This window comes from Felis catus, chromosome E1 (genome assembly GCF_018350175.1).
Source record: "Felis catus isolate Fca126 chromosome E1, F.catus_Fca126_mat1.0, whole genome shotgun sequence".
Lineage (NCBI taxonomy): Eukaryota > Metazoa > Chordata > Mammalia > Carnivora > Felidae > Felis > Felis catus.
Genome location: NC_058381.1, coordinates 44,282,003 through 44,288,002, shown reverse-complemented (window position 1 = coordinate 44,288,002; position 6,000 = coordinate 44,282,003). Strand labels below are relative to the sequence as shown.

Below are 6,000 nucleotides of genomic sequence, written 5' to 3'. Positions count from 1 at the left end.
TTAAGCAGGTGGGTTGTTTTTATTCTTTCCCCCTAGGCTTCCCGGGTCTCAGCTCAATGCAAACCATGCAGGCACATCAAAAACCATAAAGCAGATTTGGGGCCACCAAGGGCCTGGAGCTGCTTGATCATCTCAGTTTTGCCTAACTGGCTGGGGCCCCTGTGTAGCACCTGTGCAGCTGGCCCAGAGGACAGGCTGTGAGGTGTCAGTGTCCCTTCCCCAGCCCCCACCCTCCCAGATCCATGCTGACCTTGATCACAGTGACAAACATTGTCCTTCACAGGGGTTATTTCCTCAGTTTACAGAAGAGGAAAAAGAGGCCCAGGGAGATGAAGGTGTCCTGCAAGGTCACCCAACGAATCTGTGGCCTGGTCTTCTGAGATGGCCTCAGAAATCACTGCCAGCTTGATTTTCTGCTGTTTGAAAATTCTAAGAAAGGTTGCATGCGGGACCTAGGTTTGGTCTGGAGTTTTCCAGACACTGCAGTTCGATCAGCTCAAAAAGGCCCAGACAGTGCCAGGGAGAATCGTGGGAACAGGGCTGACAACTGGGCTCCAGACCAAGTGTCCCAGTCCAGACTGCTGACTCCTCGTGGTGACACTCGACTCCAGCTCTTCAAGAGGAGTGATGTGTTTGACAGAGGGGCCCGGGACACAGCTGAGCCCTCTGTTCCACAGCAAGTCTGAGGTCTCTGCAGTTTCTACAGGAACATTTCCTTTTAAAAACAAGACAGACAGCAGCATGGATTTCTCCTCTGAGCACAGCAGCCTGACGTCCACAGATGACTTCTTGTATCTTCAGGTCACACATGGCCCTGCTCTCCCATCTGGCTTTCTGTGCTCGCTCTCCTCCTCCCCGCCTTTGCACTGATGCTGCCTGCATGGACCTAGGAGCTCCTTGGGTCAGGACCAATGTCCCCTGGGCTGGTGCCTAGCTCAACCCTACAACAGAGGTGGATGATGAAGGCTCCAGCCCAGTGCCTGGCACATGGGGAGCATTCAACCATCTTTACTGAGTTAAAAAGTTGGAAAAAATCATGAAGGCGACCTACAATCTGGAAGAGCTAGTGTGTTGGGGAAGATGCTTCGTAATCTACTGGTTCCAGGCTTCTCCTGGCTGGGGGAGTTTATTGGGAAACTAATAAGCTTATGCCTGAGGCCCTCCACTTGCAAGGGCCCCTTCCAAGCCCTGTACATAATTCTGAATTACAGAAGGTACCTATTTTTCTTATAGAAGGTACCCAAAAGAGTATAAGCTTCAGGCTTCACAAAACCTGGATCCACCTCTGGTCCTGGCCATTCTGCTTTGCAAACTCTGAGGCAAACTCTGAGTATTTGAGAATAGAACCTCAGAATCAGGTGGGATCTCAAAAGATTAACTGGTTCATCTCTTGAGCGGGGAGATCCATCAGTTCTCAGGAACACTTTTCCTAAGGATCTATAAGGGTAAATGTCACTTCTCAATTGCCCATTCTAATGTTCGACTCCCTTACAGTCAAGAAATTTCTCTTTATATCTGACGGCTGTCTCCTACTTTAATTGAGCATTATTTCCTCGTGATCAGGCATTATGGACACGGAGACCATACCTCCCCTCCTCCTCAGAAAGCCTGGTAAACAGATGACAGAGACAATGCAACACCCTTACTTCCAGAGCACACAGGAAGACCACACTTCCCACATCCTCTCTTGCAGATAATTTGGGACCAAGGGACAGAGTTCTGGCCAATGGATGTGGGTAGAAGATATAAACCACTTCCGGTCTTGGCGCTTAAAAGCATCTTGCATGATCTTCCAGTTCTCTCTCCCCTTCTGCAGAACCTTGGGAAGCCATGTGTTCCAGACAGTATAGCTAAGAGATAGATGTAGCCTGGGCCCCTCGCTCACCTCTTGGAGGAAACTACCAAACAGTGAGAAGATGGTGAAGTGAGAGAGGCATGAACTTTTACTGTGTTAAGACGCTGACATTTCCATGTTTATCCATTACGGTAGCATTGCCTAGTCTATCCTGATTAATACAGTCTTAGTCTCTCCCCCACTCTTCCTCTCTCTCAAGTCTTAAGATGCCTCTTCTATGGCAACGTGGAAGTTCAAACCAACACAAAATCGTACAGTGCGGCATGATGAATCAGGACGAAAATCACTCAAAAGAAAATGAATTCCAATGAATAACTGAGCCATCTCTGAGCCTCTTTGCCCATGTAAACAGCACCAACACCTTCAAATCTTCCCTGGATCCAATGTCCATCCCTTTGATCATCCCTTCTCAAGATTTCCTTCCATTTTCCACCTTTTTGTTCTTTTAAAGAACCAGTGACCCAGATTAGAAAGATTGCTCTGGTAGGAAGAGAATCCATAACATGTTGAGTATAGAATACAGGAGACCTCCTCTTGTTTCTCCTTATGTCTACAGTTACAAAAACACAGCTAAAAAAACAAAGCTTGAAAGGCCTTTAGTCCCACATCTCAGGTAAAGCCTGGCAAATTGAGCACATGGATGTAGCATTGTTCTTCCTGAAATACCACTAGAATGTGAGTTAAGGAATTTTAAAAAATGTATGAGCCCACAAGAATGAAAAGAATGAGAGAAAAAAACCCAGCAGAAGACAAAAGATGTCAACAGATTTTTGGAAGATGGAAAGCAAGTGGAAGAATCATCAGAGCTGAGAAATCTGAATACCATGTGCCTACACAGGGGGATGCTAACGAAAACAGAGCCAATTCAAGCCGCGGATTCTTGGCAAGACACAGGTATTGCAGGCACCGGGGACTGCGAAAGACAAGGATGAGTTGTAGAACTGGAAACTTGGCAGGTTCTGGCCAACTGGAAACTGAGAGATCGGTAGGAAGACGCCCCAAGTTCCCACCCCCATTCAGTACAGCCAAGTGACCACCTCTCCCCTCCTCCAGGAGTGGATTTATTCTGTGGCGAAACTGAGGGTCTAAGCCCAGATCAGCAAGAACAGTATAAGTGGGAGGCACCAGAGGGAAAACAGGAGGATTACATGAAAGTCTATCTGCAAATGGCTGTACCCCCAGTCCCCTGCGCCGTGCATCTCCAAGGATATTGGCAAACAGATCAGCACTAGCCCACCACACTCACCCACCCCAACCCCAGAGAGGTTGGTAGACTCTTTTCTGGAGAAATTGAATGACTCCTAGAAAAGACTCCCTGATACTGACATTTGGGGAACCTCAAAGAAATGGCCTTCATATAACTCCCATAGTGAAGCTTGCCAATTGACAAATGATGTTCATTCGCACAGTGTCCAGATGGCTTTTTAATACTTTACTCTTAAATATCGGTGGACCGCAAAGAATAACCAAGAACTTGAGGAACGTCTCCAACATGAGGAAAGGCAGAAACTGAAACCAGCTGACCAACAACCAAAGGGAGGAACTTGAAAACATCAAAGAAACAGGCATTAATGTCTTGGGAGAGACAGGAGAAGATATGTCACCCATGAAACTAGAATAAAAGACTATGTGAGAAGGAGTGATCCAAACTGGATTATGGTAATGGTTTAATCTCTGTAAATTTACTAAAAATCATTGAATCATGCACTTAAACATAGATGACTTTCCTGGGATATAAATTGTGCCCCCAAAAAACTGTTTTGAAAAGGGAATAATCAGGGGCGCCTCGGTCGGTTAATTGTCCAACTTCAGCTTAGGTCATGCTCTCATGGTTCTTGGGTTCGAGCCCCACGTCAGACTCTGCATTGGTGGTGTGGAGCCTGCTTGGGATTCTCTCTCTCCTTCTCTCTCTCTCTCTCTCTCTCTCTCTCTCTCTCTCTCTCTCTGCCCCTCCCCACTTGTTCTCTCTCTCTCAAAAATAAATAATTTTTTTAAGGCAATAATCAGGGGGAGAAAGGGAGCAAACCCTTGGATATTGAAAATCTGAGAGCAGAGGGGCACTGACTGACTCATTTGGTAGAGCATGCGACACTCGATCTCGGGGTTGTGAGTTCAAGCCCCAGGTTGCATGTAGAAAGGATGGGGGGGTTGGGCTAAATGGGTGATTGGCATTAAGGAGGTCACTTGTTGGGATGAGTACTGGATGTTAAAACTAAGTGACGAATCACTGGGTTCTATTCCCTGAAACCAATACTATAGTGTATGTTAACTGACTTGAATTTAAGTAAATAAATTTAAAACCAAAAAAGAAAGAAAGAAAGAAAGAAAGAAAGAAAGAAAGAAAGAAAGAAAGAAAGAAAGAAAGAAAGAAAGAAAGAAAGAAAACGGAAGGAAGGAAGGAAGGAAGAAAACATGATAGTGAAACAAAGTTGCCAATAAAAACAAAATAGGCAACAAATAAAGTTTGAAAGGATCAAGGAAAACTTTCAGAAAGTAGGAAAGAAATAAAGATATGGAAAAGAGGAGAGAGAAAAAAAAATAGGGAAAGTAAAAGATCCACCTAGGAGGCCCAACAGAAGAAATACAGGACAGAGAACATGGAAGGGAGTCCATTGTCAAAGGAACATAAGAAAGACTTACATTTCCGGATTTAAAAAGCCCATTGAGAGGCTCCTGGGTGGCTCAAGCTGGTTAAGCAGGTGACTCTTGGTTTGGGCTCAGGTCATGATCTCGTGGTTCATGGGATTGAGCCCCGAATCAGGCTCCGTGCTGACACTGAGGAGACTGCCTGGGTTTTTCTCTCTCTGCCCCTCCCCTGCTCGCTTTCTCTCTCTCTCTCTCTCTCTCTCTCTCTCTCTCTCTCTCTCTCTCTCTCTCATGTTTAAAAAATCCCACTGAAAATAAAGAAAGAAATAATAAATAAAAATAAAAGCCCACTGAGCACCCAATACAATGAACGAATAAAGTTCATGCTAATTTCACGGTGGTGCGTTTGAAGTAAAAGACGATCTTAAAAGTTTTCAGAAGGGGGAAAAAAAAAGAACAGGTTACAAAACAAAGCAAAACAGATCAACACGAAGAATGACATCAGGCATCTCACTGGGAATTTTTCTTTCTAGAAGTCAGAAAATAGAGAAATGTGTTTGAAATTGCATCCCTCTCACTCGTAAAAACAATAACAAAACACAAGACACAATTAAAGAGCAAGTGTCGGAGGGCCTCCTGTGTGTGTTTCCACCATTTCTTTCTCAAATTCCTTTCTCTATCTCGGCCCCCCGCTCTCATGCTATTATCTGTACATCTTCCCACCTTCTTTGGTCTTCCCCTTCCTCCTCTCTGCCCTGCTCTCTCTCTCCCTTAACTGGCCATCCCATGGGACGGCAGGAACTTTTTTTCCAATTACTTTTTCATTTGTTAAGTCATTTTATGTTCTCTCTCCTCTGTTTTAAAAGCAACCACGAGGAACACTTTATGTGTCTGCATTACAAAATTGAGACAGAAACTGCTTTTTTGTTTTTCCCCTCTGTGATCTGGGAGGCATCTCCCTGGATTTCTGCCCCAGGGAGCCCTGCCTCATTTCTGCCTCCGGTGGGTGCCATTCATGGTTTGTGGGTCGCCTCAGATAGGAAGAAGAGGCTTAACTAGTTCTGAGCTCAAACTCCTCATGTACATTTAAAGACAATTCCTGGGTGGCTCAGTCGGTTGAGTGTCTGACTTCGGCTCAGGTCATGATCTCTCAGTTCATGAGTTCGAGCCCCACATTGGGCTCTCTGCTGTCAGCACAGAGCCTGCTTTGGATCCTCTGTCTCCCTCTCTCTGCCCTGTCCCCACTCACGCGCTCTCTCAAAAATATACATTTAAAGGCAATTCCAAACTGGTATCCCCTAGTTCTTTAGGAAAAGAGAGCTTAGATCTGGCCTTCAATAGGAAAAGGCCTCCTCATTCTAGATCCTTCTAGCCAGCTGGCTTTCTAAACCTCTCACTAAAGCAGGATGTCCCTCTAGGCCAGACATCAAGTGGGGATTGGATCCTGCTCAGCATCGAGATGTATGTAGAGACGGATGGTGACAGCAATGGCAATCCACTCCTCAGCACACATTCGTTAGGTGCCACCTACGTGCTCAGCCCTAGGATGCAGAGAAAGC

General features: G+C 45.6%; 1 protein-coding gene across 1 annotated transcript in view; it reads right to left on the bottom strand.

The window, feature by feature from the left end:
- The window catches only part of LOC101089059 (ADP-ribosylation factor 2), a 36,033-nt gene continuing 30,033 nt past the window's right edge, over window positions 1–6,000 (bottom strand). The window contains exon 6 of the mRNA XM_045044384.1: window positions 1–715. The gene's annotated coding sequence lies outside the window, so the exon portion shown is untranslated. The remainder of the gene's footprint in view (window positions 716–6,000) is intronic.